This window comes from Cetorhinus maximus, chromosome 4, assembly GCF_964194155.1.
Source record: "Cetorhinus maximus chromosome 4, sCetMax3.hap1.1, whole genome shotgun sequence".
Taxonomy (NCBI): domain Eukaryota; kingdom Metazoa; phylum Chordata; class Chondrichthyes; order Lamniformes; family Cetorhinidae; genus Cetorhinus; species Cetorhinus maximus.
The window spans coordinates 114,852,994-114,866,638 of NC_135882.1; the positions used below are offsets into that span (position 1 = coordinate 114,852,994).

Genomic DNA, 13,645 nt, shown 5'->3' on the forward strand with positions numbered 1-13,645 from the left:
AGACCTGCTGAGTTTTTCCAGGTAATTCTGTTTTTGTATCAGAACTGACTGTTCATGCAGTATAAATTATGTGTTCCCTTTACAGTTGGTAATATTGTGACCTGTCCTGATGAATGTAAGGCAAAAATCTTAAATAGCATGTCTCTTTTTCTCAGCAATACTCAAGTTATGTACTACCAAACAACATTTAACTTCCTTTAATCTTTTATAAAAACAAGCATTGGACTTCAAAAAGCGTATAACCGTTTGGAGCTGTTAATCAAACTGTGAAGCAATCAAACTGTGAACTGAGAGGCACCACAGTGTGATAATGGGAGGTTGCAAAATCAGACATGCAGCACTAATCCAATAATGATAACCCTCAGGCTTATGTCAATAGAGTGAAATAACAAGCACTAACTTTTTTAACACCGCAGAAGTTTTTTATTCAAATAATTAAAGGGCAGGAGCTTTAAATGCCTTGACAGCTTGACAGTTCCTTCTGGCAGTTCCAATGAGCTTGACAGTTCCAATGAATTTGTGCACTTTTTACGCACATTCGGGTCTAATTTTAACAATCCCAAAGGGCACTTGACCTCTCCTAAAGGACACCTGACTTCCCACAAAGGTGACCCGGGACCATTTCCAAAAGAGTACCATATCTCTCCAAAAGGGTACCCCACCTATCTAAGCAATTCCACAAAGTTTAAACCTGCCTCTAGCAGGTTTAATATACACATTTCTTGTTTCCCACTCCTAGCTGATCCTGTTTTCAATGGGCAGCTACCTCTATGAACCATGGATGTGCATTTTGGAACCAGCCTCCATTCCCCGCCCACCACCACCACCCACCCCAAAAATGGTAGGTGTCATATTTGGGTGAGTGGGGGGTACTTTCGGATCCATGCCTCCGCAGTCATTTTCGTAATGACGGAAAGGTTCTCTGCCTTTATGAAGATTCAGGCCGTAGTATCTGCACATGTACGGGAAGTGCTCCCCCTAATGTTGTAACACAAATAAACACAGCCCAGTATTTAATCAGCCCTGTCTTCCACTCTTCATAGATTTTCCTATTTTTGTTCTTTCTCTCTCTCTCTCTCCTTTCCATGCCTTGTGCTTGTTTACAAATTGTTACAGCTCTAACTTGTTCCAGTTCTGACATCGAACTGAAACACGAGTCTCATCTCTCTCTCTCTCTCCACAGATGTTGTCTGAGCTGTTATTTCCAATATTTTATGCTCTTACATAAGCTTACCAGAAAACATCACCTCTACAATCTATCTGTGCCCCTGCAGTTATCAAACTCCTCCCACCACAATCAGTCCCATCCCAGAGCACCAGCTGCTCCTCCTGAGCACCTTCTGCTCTCCCCAGCCACCATCTTCCCCTCCCCCTCCACCACCCTCTGATTGAACAACTAGTCTGTCAATCTGGCTGGCTGTGGGCAGGAAGTCTATGGAGGCCCTGTAGTTAGAAACTGCAGGGCATTCAGGAAACCCATACTTCCCTCTATAGCACTCATAAATTCACTTCCCACATCACACACACTTCAGAGGTGAGATCGGACCAAAGTCCTGGAGTGAAGCCGTGAGCCCACAATTTCCTGATCCAGCAAAAGTGCCACAACTCAGCCAAGCTGCTACACCACTTGTATCTAGTGTGCACGATGCTCAGAAGTTCAATATAATGTCACAGTACCATCAGCAGATGGAGGTCTCTGAGAGTGCTGTTGCTGAACTAAGTTGCTGATGCTTGTTCTCGGTATTGTTAGTGTTTGAAAGGGGCTGTTAAAGAAAGCAGCAATAACCATACCCCAGTTCCAAGCCATTTCAAAGAGGAATTTTAAAGTATAAAGAACATCAAAAAATGTTTTAGAATTCAAAGTTACACTGCCTTAAGAAAAATGAAAGTAAAGTCAGCATCCTAAAATTTACCCTTCCATTTCTCACAGGCTGATGTCCAAGTCCTACTATTCTGTTATAAACAAACCAAACACTGGGGATGGGAGTATTATCATCAATTTCTTCAGTCTTCTACAGTTATCATTCCTATCATGAAAACACTACCTGGGTTATGGTTCCACTGCAGCCATCTGGTATCTCACTCAGGAGAACATGCCTCAAATGTGATCATTGGTAATTGTGCTATTTGACTATGGAGGTCATTACAGATAAGTTTTTTTATTCATTCATAGGATGTGGGCATTGTTGGCATTTATTGCCCATCCTTAATTGTCCTTGATAAAAGGTTGGTGAGCTGACTTCTTAAACCACTGTAGTCCATGTGGTGTAGGTACACCCAAAGTGCTGTTAGGGAGGGAGATCCAGGATTTTGACCCAGTTATAGCAAAGGAATGGCGACATATTTCCAAGTCAGGATGGTGAGTGGCTTGGAGGGGAAAGGAACTTGCCCTGTGTCTGCTGCCCTTGTCCTTCTAGATGGTAGCCGTCGTGGGTTTGGAAGGTGCTGCCGAAGGAGCCTTGCTGAGTTCCTGCAGTGCATCTTGTAGATGATACATACTGCTGCCACTCTGCGTCAGTGGCGGAGGGTGTGAATGTTTGTGAAAGGGATGCCAATCAAGTGGGCTGCTTTGTCCTGATGGTGTCGCGCTTCTTGAGTGTTGGTGAAGCCGCACTTATCCAAGCAAGTGGAGAGTCTCCCATCACACTCCTGATTTGTGCCTTGTAGATGGTGAACAGGCTTTGGAGAATCTGGAGGTGAGTTACTCACCACAGGATTCCCAGTCTCTGACTTGCTCTTGCAGCCACAGTAATTACGTGGCTAGTCCAGTTCAGTTTCTGGTCAATAGTAACCCCCAGGATGTTGATAGTGGGGGGTTCAGCGATGGTAATGCCATTGAATATCAAGGGGAAATGGTTAGATTCTCTCTTGTTGGAGATGGTCATTTCCTGGGCCTTCTGTGGTACAAATGTTACTTGCCACTTGTCACCGAAGCCTGGATGTTTTCCAGTTCTCACTGCATTTGGACATGGACTGCTTTAGTATCTGAGGAGTCGTGAATGGTGCTGAACATTGTGCAATCATCAGCGAACATCCCCACTTCTGACCTTATGATGGAAGGAAGGTCATTGATGAAACAGCTGAAGGTGATTGGGGCTAGGACTCTGCCCTGAGGAGCTCTTGCAGTGATGTCCTGGAATGGAGATGACTGACCTCCAAAAAAACAATCATCTTCCTTTTTGCTAGGTATGACTCCAAACAGTGGAGAGTTTTCCACAGTTTCCCATTGACTCCAGTTTTGCCAGGGCTCCTGATGCCACACTTGGTCAAATGCTGCCTTGATGTCAAGGGCAGTCACTCTCACCTCTCCTCTGGAGTTCTGCTCTTTTGTCTATGTTTGAACCAAGGTTGCAATGAGGTCAGGAGCTGTGACCCTGGAGGAACACAAATGGAGCATCAGTGAGCTGGTTATTGCCAAGCAAATGCTGCTTGATAGCACTGTTGATGACCCCTTCCATCACTTTACTGATGATCGAGAGTAGACTGATGAGGCAGTTAATGGTTGGGTTGGATTTCTCCTGCTTTTTCTGTACAGGACATACCTGAGCAAATTTCCAGATGCTAGTGTTGTAGCTAGACTGGTACAGCTGGGCTAGGGGCGCGGCAAGTTCTGGAGCACAAGTCTTAGGTTATTCAACCCCTCAAAGCTGTTCTACCATTCAGTTCGATCATGCCTGAAATGTATCTTAACTCCTTTTACCCACTTTGTACTATAACCTTAAATACCTTTGCCTAACAAAAACCTATCAATTATCTGACTGCAGAAAGGGTGGAAGTGACATTATAAGCCTCAGTGCTGGGCAAGGGGGATAATTGAACTGTGTTCTTACTCTGCAGTAATCGCTGACAAAAAAAGTACACCTGTGTGGGCATTAGGCAAAGGCATGCTTAGACTTGGGCTTTGCCAAAATTGGAAGAGCTGCCTCACAGACTAGTCAAACAATAGCCTGACATAGTCATACTCACTGAATCATACCTTACCGATAATGAACCCAAACTTACCTGGATTACCACTCCAATTCCAGTTATTTACCTGAAATCCTGTCTCGCCCGATCTTCCGGCTCAGGCCGGGCGAGATCCGGTTACTGCAGCGTATCAAACGGGTCCCAGCGTTGAGTGCAGCTCTGTCGAAGGGAGGAAAGCCACAGTCCTTTTTTATGGCACTAGCTGGTGGAGGAAGACCCCTGGGCTTTGAGGGGCTGAGGGAGTCCCGTGGTGAGGCGGGGTGGAGAGAGACCCCTGGAGGTTCCATGGAGAGTCCTTTGGTGGGGTCGGTGTGGGTCTGTGCGATAGTTATTCAGAAGTTAGAAAGAGGTTTTAATTCTTCCAACCTTTTCTAGGTAACTATTGATGTAACCCAGTTGGAACAACCAAAGTTTACGATTTAAATTGAATTTTTCAGATGGTTCCACGTGCAGGGCAATCGCCAGAGGAAGCTTGCACTTCCGGGCAATTACAATGCAAACCTTATCTGGGAAACTCTGAAGGGGATTCCCCAGTGCATCGTTGGGGTACCATTCCTCCCCCCCGCCACCCCAGCCACCCCACACTACGACGCATACTGAGGAACTTGGAAATTATGGCCCAATCTCCCAGATACCACTATCACCATCCCTGGGTACGTCCTGCCCAACAGGAGTAAGCACTGAGGGTGGCAAGGGTGTAGAATGTATTCTGAGTTCATCACCAAGAGTGGCTCGCTAATACCACTGCTGACCGAGCTGGCCAAGTCCAAAAGGACGTAACTGCTAGACTGAGTCTGCGGCAGGTGGTGAAGGAATCAACAAGAGGGAGAAACATACTTGACCTTATTCTCACCAACCTGCCTGCCGCAGATGCATCTGTCCATGACAGTATCGGTAGGAGTGACCACCACACAGTCCTTGTGGAGACAAAGTCCCATCTTCATATTGAAGATACCCGCCATTGTGTTGTGTGGCACTACCACCAAGCTAAATTGGATAGATTTCGAACAGATCTAGAAATTCAAAACTGGGTATCCATGAGGTACTGTGGGCCATCAGCAGCAGAATTGTATTCAACCTCAATCTGTAACCTCATGGCCTGGCATATCCTCCACTCTCTCTCCAAGCCAGGGGATCAACCCTTGTTCAATGAAGAGTGCAGGAGGGCATGCCAGGAGCAGCACCAGGCATACCTAAAAATGAGGTGTCAACCTGGTGAAGCTACAACACAGGACTACTAGAATGCTAAACAGCATAAGCAGCAAGTAATAGACACAACTAAGCGATTCCAGCATCTATGGATCAGATCTAAGTTTTGCAGCCCTGCCACATCCAGTCGTGAAAGGTGGTTGTCAATTAAGCAACTCACTGGAGGAGGAGGCTCTGCATATATCCCCATCCTCAATGATGGGGGAACCCGGTGCAAAGGATAAGGTTGAAGCATTTGCACCAATCTTCAGCCAGAAATGCTGAGTGGATGATCTATCTCGGCCTCCTCCAGAGGACCCCAGAATCACAGATGCCAGTCTTCAGCCAATTCGATTCACTCACGTGCTATCAAGAAACGGCTGAAGACACTGGATACTGCAAAGGCTATGGGCCCTGACAATAATCTGGAAATAGGTTCCTATATTCTTATGTAACTCAGCACAGACTAGAGACTAAAATATTAGCGTAATATGGTGGTGGTATATAGTAGCTCTATCTTCCAAGTATCTGAGTCATGATGTGCCCACTCCCCATGTGACAGCTCAAGGTTATTGCTGCATTCTGCAGCTTGATATGAACTATTCTATGTTTCTTTAATTGATTTTCCACAAATGATGGTCAGAACTCCAACGCGCTTATTGCTTGCTTCCTCTGCTCACAGCTGTTAAACTTAACTCATAAAATACTCAAAAACGTTACATGTAATCAAGTTAATTTGTTAGTTGAAAAGTAATTTGAATTAGATCCAAAATTCCTATTCCAATAAAAATTTGGAGATTACAAGCTTCTCAAACATTTGTGTTTTTAGATAATGTTTGCTTGTCCACATTCACCATTCCTGCCTCCTCCCCACAATGCCATTACTAACATATCTCCTCAGTCCCCAAACTCTTCCTCCCCTTTGGGCTAGTCTCAGTCCCTCCTGCTGAATTAATCCTGAACACTATGGTTGGGAATTACAGATCTTGAGAGCTCCTGTTCACAATGTGCAATGATGTTCAATCTCCTGGACAGCATCAAGAGGTTGGGTCTATGAACCGCGGTAAGGAGAGGATGGAGGAGAGCTCCAGCATGAACTGGTGATGGAGAGGGGCAACATAGACTGAAGGGATGGAGAGTGCCTATTGAACTGCGAGTTCTGGAAAGGGGAAGTAGGGCAAAGAGGACGGGGCCTTGATCCTATGGGCAGCCCACCCTGGCCAGCTAAGTGCCTAATTACACATAAATGGTGTCAGGCCTTCTGGAGAGAAGCGACATGTGGCTCCCACCAGTACTCCAAACAATGGTGGGAGGGTGGTGGTGGTGGTGGGGGGTGGGGGGGCGGGGAGGCGGTGGTGGTGGGGCCCCTCATCGCACAAACTAAATTCCACCCATTTTTGCAGAATGCTAATCTGAATACATTCAAGAAATTCATTAACTTTTCTGACATGAGCTCATCTGCTTATCCCAAACTATATGGATCTTAAAATCTCCCATTAAAATTACATTGCATGGTGTCTAATCTCAGCACTGATATGTTCTGCCAATTCACAACTGATACCAGGCCTATACACAACTCCCACTAGAGTCTTAAATCCTTTTCTATTTTGTATTTCTACCCATAAAAGTTACTTGTTTATCTCTCATTATATCATCTCTTATCTGATCATAGAAGTATTGTCATCCTTAATAATTAATGCTACTTCGTCCACTCTATCAGATTCCCTGTCCTTCCTGTAGACCTTTTAGCCTGGTATTCACATTTCACAATTCTACCTGTCTTGCAGCCATGCCTCTGTAATGATTACTATGTTGTAAGTCTAAGTTGAATTTGCACCTACAATTCATGATGCAATTTGCAACTTCTACTGCAGTCATGGCAGTTTCCCAGAGTGCCAAACAGCTTTGACTGAACAACACACTGCTGTAGTGGAAGCCCAAATAGCTCCCATTGCACTAATGGCATCTTCCATGAAACAGAAAAGTGTTTTAATGGAAGCTCAGGCACCTCCCGTGGCTGCTTTGGGCTCTTGGATGAAAGGAGTTTGCAGGGTGTCTCAGCTGCCCAGAGATCTGTCCTCCAGCAGTTACCTTGAGGTAGAGGAGAGTTGTCCAATAAATGGCCTGTGGGCCAGAGTCCAGCCCACTAAAGGTTTTTATCCGGTTTTTATTAAACAGTGTTCAAAATACAAATGGAAATGACAGATTCAGCAAGGAGCTGTCCCTCCAATTAATTTGTTTCTCATTTCTAATGTAAACAGGGGACAGAAAGAGTCTGTGAGTGGAGGAGCAGTGAGCAGTGGGAAGGTGGGTAGCGGTACTCAGCCAGAGGCCTAAGCAGTGGAGTGGTGGCAGTGAGATAGGCTGCAAGGCAGTGGAGGCTCTGAGGGAGAAGCTGTCTGCTGTCAATATTCAGCAAGGTTCAATATCCCTGAGTAGCAAGGCTCACCAAGTAGATATCCTGAGAAGTTTACAGGTAATACCATACCCACAGTCAGAACACCAAAGACCATGAGGAAGCCAATGATATGGCACTGTAAAATCAAGTAACAGGCATCCTCACCACATTTCTCTCTGATTTCTTAATTCCTGAACCAAAGTGGAAAGCAACACAGGTGATGGATTCTGTCTGTGAGCTGAAATCAAAATGCTTTCACTGCCTAGAATGGGGTCATGGGGTATGCCAATAACTGCCAGCCCAAGTATTTCAGAGAGGGAATGCCAGGAAAATTGGAGGCTTATCCCATGCTTCTCTCGAGCATCCCAGGAAGTGGCTTCAGAGCAAAACAACCAGTGGGTCTGAAATTTGATTGGAACGGGGGCACTGTTGGGGATAGAAAAAATCTGAAAGAGTGGCTATAGAACACAAGGAATAAACTGGTGTCAGATAAGTGGAAGGCAAATGTCAGGTATGCAGTTAGGGAAGATCATAAGATGGTAAAAAAAAATGCAAATGCACCAAGCTTATAACAAAAAACAAAGGAGAGCTACATACCTTACTTGTGATTTTGCCAATTGAATAATTTCCTTCAGCCACAAATCAAAGATTTAATTCAGTAGCTTCTACTGTATTTTCACTCGTATATAACATCTTAAGTTATGTCTGATGAATTGCAATTTAAAAAATTTTCAGTGAACATAGTTACTGCTGAATGAGACTGATAGCAATTGATCGGACAACGTAGGATGCAAATATATAACTACAGTAATTTTAAAATGAAAGGGTTTGATGGGGTAGGGAAGCTTTGTTCTCTGGTGGGGGAACCCAGAAAAAGGTGGCATGATTTTTAAATTAGATCAAGACTGTTCAGGAGTGAAATTGGGAAGCACTTTTTCACACAAAGGGTAGTTGAAATCTGGAACTCACTCTCCCAAACATCTGTGGATGCTAAGGGACAATTGGAGCCTTCAAGACTGAGGTGCACATTTTTTTTTCACTAGGGAAAAGCATCATGGGATATGAATTGTGGTACAGATCAGCTTAGATGTAAATGAATAAAAGAACAGGCTCGAGGAGCTGAATGGCCAACTTGTGTTCATGTATTTGTGCAAGCAAAGACAATGCCAGATCTCGCACTAAATGAGCATTTGATATAGTGACAAAAAGGTAAATTAATAAATTAGTCTTCCCATTTGCAACTTGTTCATAAAAATGTATATTTTTTGTTGTTTTGATTAATGGCAAGAAAAGTTCCTAATGCCTTATCTTTCCAAAATTTGCTCACCAACGCAGTGAGTGAGAAAAAAATTGAAATGTGGCCCCTCATGTGAAAAGGCTGGACATTCCTGAGCTAGAAGTATGGGAATCATAGAGCAGGAGTCCACTGGTCTCTCTCTGGATGGCAGCATTCCTGCTCTCTGATCCGTCACTGCATTATTGTCTCTGCACTTGTCTATCAGCCAGGCAACCCAGACTGCTCAAACCTATGCTGAGATGGTACAGTCTATGGTGGGCCTTTTTGGCCCAAGACCTCATGATGGCATTGCCGCCCTCTTCAGATTCTCAGCAGTCATTCGCCATTCATGCTGCTGTCATTAAGGCTGCACTTCAAAGAAGCACCAGAGCAGGCAAGAGTACTTTTAGATAAAAACAAAATACTGCAATGTTGGAAATCTGAAATAACTCTACAAAAATTAACATGTCTGGCAGCAACTGTGGAGAGAGAAACAGAGTTAATGTCTCGAGTCTGTATGACTCTGCTTCAGAGCTGAAGAGAGGTAGAATTGTGATGGGTTTTATACTGTTGAAGAGAGGGGATAGAGCAGGTGGAGCAAATAGAAGATCAGGGATAGGTAGGAGCTCAGGGGGGGATTTGACAAAGACGTCATGGATGCAAGACAAAGGGAATGTTAATGATAGTTTTTAGGATAGTACAAGAGTACTTTTAGGATAGCCACTGTGGGTAAGGGCCAGGATGAATATTTTAATCTTTGTAAGTGCTGTTGGTTGTGTCATGTTTACATTGTTTGCTTTACATTCCTTAGAAGGGTGCTGTGATTGTGCTAAACACTAACCTTTTGATGCTGAATCAGGAAGTATGGTCTTTGGATTTCCATTTGTGATCATAGTTTTCGATGTATATAAATAGTGACAATGATATTTGGGTAGTGGTGGAATTGGTGGCCTTTTTTATTTTTAGGGGAACTCCTCAGAGAATTTCCAAAATGAACGCAGGTGAACTGCTGGTGAAGTCTTGATAAAGCGTCTCAGAAAGTCTTCCAACATAGATCAAAAGTCCTTTTCAAGCACAGTGTAGTCAACCAATCTGAAACAAGCAAGTAAACTGTGAAGGCTGAGCATGGCTTTATGTACTGCTCGCAATCTACACCAATGACATCTTTACTCTCTTTTAGCTGGTCACTGATAGGCAAGGTTGGTATTTTCAGCATTAATCAGCCAAATTTTGTGCAACTTCTTATAATGAGCAGTAGGAGCCAATTTATTTGGCAAATGCAGGCTTAATCAGCCTTCGGGCAGCCGTTCATAGCTCACATTTTAACTACTTTAACAAGGTGATGTCCTGCACTAAAGGCAGGCTTAAACAGGCGTTGAAGCTTAGGTCTTCATTTTGGCCACTTTGGACACTCCTTAACACCTATATACTTGACCCTATATCAGAGAAAACAGACTCCTTGGAAGGGTGCTGTGATTGTGCTAAACACTAACATTTTGACACAATCAGAGAGCATGGTCTCTGGATTTCCATTTGTGATCATAGCTTCCACCATTTAATGGAAGATTCACTGATTGGAAAAGGAATATTGCCGATTGAATTGCACTGTTATGAATTTTAAGGTAGGCATTGGCAACAGCCGTCTTGGAGCAGGTCCCTTAGTAGTTCTCCTAGATTAGGAATGGAGTTCTCAATTGTGATTCGGTATGATTCGTCACCTTGGGAACAGAGGGGATATTACTGAAGAGATTTTTTTTTAAATGGCCAAACTAGAGCAAAAATGTTTTCATGCATGGAGTAGTGATTATCAGTGCATTAAAATGTTTAAAGCATTTCCACTGGCATGAGTTGCATTGAGCTAAATGGCATTCTTCATGTCTAAGCTTATTTGTGTGTTGGCAAGGTATTCAACTGTGAAGTAGTTTACAGTTGAGCCCAATCCTATCTTCACCTTTGCCAACGCAATAGTCACTAGATCGTGATCACATAACCTGTCTGGATTTTCTCCTCCCTCACTAAGATAATTGTAAACAATTATTGTTACTCTAACTGAGATCCACGGTTAGTGTGGCTCAGTGCCACACTGGGTGGAGCATTTATCCAAAAGGCCTTCATTATGTCTATCTATTGTTTGGTAAACCTCAGAACTATGAGTTATCAATAAAATAGATTCATTTTCAATACAAGAGCTGCTTGATAATGGGCAATAATAAATTCTGCGAACTGCATTTCTTATCATTTATATTTGAAATAACCAACCTGTAACATGGTTTACTGTGCTAGAATTTCAGGAAGTGATTTTTGTTTGCAAACTAATATCAGCCTATAGAGAAATACACTAAATAAACAAATCAAGCCAAACCACATCAATGTAACAAAGGCAGAAATGCAAACACAAGTTGAAACTAAATTGTTGTCTTTGTGCACTTGCACAAGGTGTTGCACAACATTACTGAACATTAACAAAAATACCTGGAAAAACTCAACAGGTTTGACAGCATCTGTGGAGAGTTAACGTTTCGAGTCCATATGACTCTTCAACAGAACTAAGGAAAGATAGAAAAGAGGTGAACATTTATGTTCGTCTAATGTAAAACACAACCGATTGCTCGACTAGAGTTCTCATTGCCCCTCCAGTCAGAGTTGACCACCAAGGCACAAACCAACGTTTCATGAAACAGAAGGTTGCCAAAGAGGGTGTTCATTGTCTCTCGTACAGTTCATGGAATATCTAAGAGAAATGCAGAATGACTGGTGGAATGCAAAAGCTGATAACCTGGCTGAGCTTTTACAATATGAAGACTATATGGCCCACTACAGCCTTTGCTCCTATTCTAACAGCTGATGGAAATGAACTAATCATTGATAAGGCAGCTGCATTGGAGAGTTGGTGTGAGCACTTTGTCAAGCTCCTCAACAGAGACTACCACATCTCAGCAGATTCTTTACATCATTGAACAATAGCCTGTAAAGAAAAGCCTCTCTTTCTCCTTCCGTTGAAGAGGTGATTAGGGAAATCAAATCAACCAAACATGGCAAAGTCCCTGGTCTAGATAGCATTCTAGCAGAGATTTTCAAGTGTAATAGTACACAGTTTGTTAACAAACTTACAGCCATCTTCAAGAGTATATGGAATCAGCAAAATGTTCCATGGGACCTCAAGGATGCCAACATAGCCAAAATGTGTGCAGCAACAATAGAGGATTAAGCTTTCTTTCAATTGCAGGAAGGACCTTCACGAGGCAGCTACGTAGATTATGCCCTCCCAAAATCATAGTGCGGTTTTTAGCTTAACTGTGGGACAGCCAATATGGTGTTTGCAGCAAGACAAGTACAAGAAAAGTGCAGAGAGCAACATCAGGATCTAGATCTGCTGTTCAGAGGCTTACTAAAATTTTTGACTGTGTGTCAGCTTAGCCTATGGAACCTGCTCTCCAAGCGAAGATGTCTGAACAAATTGTCAAAATCCTGCACTTACTGCATGATGACATGTGTTACAACTGGTCCACGGGTGAGGTTCCCCAATTTGTTAACTTCCCGAATGGGACTCCAATTTTGTTATGCTCCCAGGTGAGGAGGAATGAGCTGGCTCCCTTTATTCATTCAGCCCCCTCAGTTGGTCACAAGGTTAATTTAAAAGGGATCCCTTCCCCTGTGTATACATTTCCCAATCCAAATGTATTTTTTTTTAAAGGAGCCAATTTAACCAGGCTTTCTTGAGTCAAAGAAAGAGTAAGTTTATTAGCTACTAAAAACCTGAGAAAATATTATAAAATGCAACACACATACAAACAGATCAGAAATAAGAAGTAAAGAGCCCAAATAAAAGTTTAAAAAGATACACAAAACCAGTCTTTGGCTTGTCCGGACAAGGCATAGATGGCAAAACGTTGCAGCCATTAAGTTGGGGGATTCGGTAGAGCTGACTTTGGCAATTTCGCAGTTGGTTTGGAAACATTTGGTTCTGCAGGATAGCTAAAGAAGCTATCCTATTTCCTTTTTGAATGTGGCTTCTGCTGAGCCTTGCTTCCAGCAACAGAGAGAGAGAGACTTTGCCTGCAACTGCATGGGTGACTCGTTGGTCTTCTTCTTGCTGTCACATAGAGCGCACCAGCCTTTTAACTGATTTTTCCTTGTGTATTCTGGAAGAAAAAAATTATGACTCACACCCAGAGTCCATGTTCTTTTCATCTCAGAGCATTTACATGTTGTGAGATATAAATCAGCAGGAGATAGATTTCGGATGTCTGTGAGATGAGCAAATCAGTCTTTGTCTCTGCAATCACAGGAAATTAAAGTTCAGTCTTTTACATCTGTCCAAGTGTCTCTGCTTGAAGAAGGCATGATACCTTTTCAGGTGCAACATTCCATGTTCTCTCAGGACACATCTGTCAGTATAATCCCCATAGGATTTTTCCAGAAAATGTTCACGGTACATTATCAGCCATCTTTTGCTCAGTGTCCTTGCTTGTATTTCTTTGAAAACACACAAGTCTCCGTTTAAAAGTTTGATATGCCCATAAGTAGTTTGTGGCTGTAATTGGCTTTTCATGACACATTGTTGGACATGTTCGTGCCTGTGCTGAGATGTCTATGTCTTTACAGTAACCAACAATGTAAAGCAAGGATGTGCTGCAGCTTCCCAACTCTTCAACCTCTTCTTTACTGCAATGCTTAAGGAAGTCACCAGAGATATGCCTACAGGCATCAATATTAGGTTCATCCAAGGGCACTCGTCATTCTCTCCAGATTGTGTGCTTGCACCAAAGTCAAAGAAGCAATAATCAGGGAACGTTTTATGCAGATGGTTGTGTCCT

At 43.1% G+C, this 13,645-nt stretch overlaps 1 long non-coding RNA gene across 2 annotated transcripts in view; it reads right to left on the reverse strand.

The window, feature by feature from the left end:
* LOC144679826 (uncharacterized) overlaps positions 1 to 13,645 on the reverse strand; it is a 53,301-nt gene that overhangs the window by 24,010 nt on the left and 15,646 nt on the right. For both annotated transcript variants that reach the window (XR_013576430.1, XR_013576429.1), the window contains one exon: positions 9,670 to 9,920. This is a non-coding gene — a long non-coding RNA (uncharacterized LOC144679826). The remainder of the gene's footprint in view (positions 1 to 9,669; positions 9,921 to 13,645) is intronic.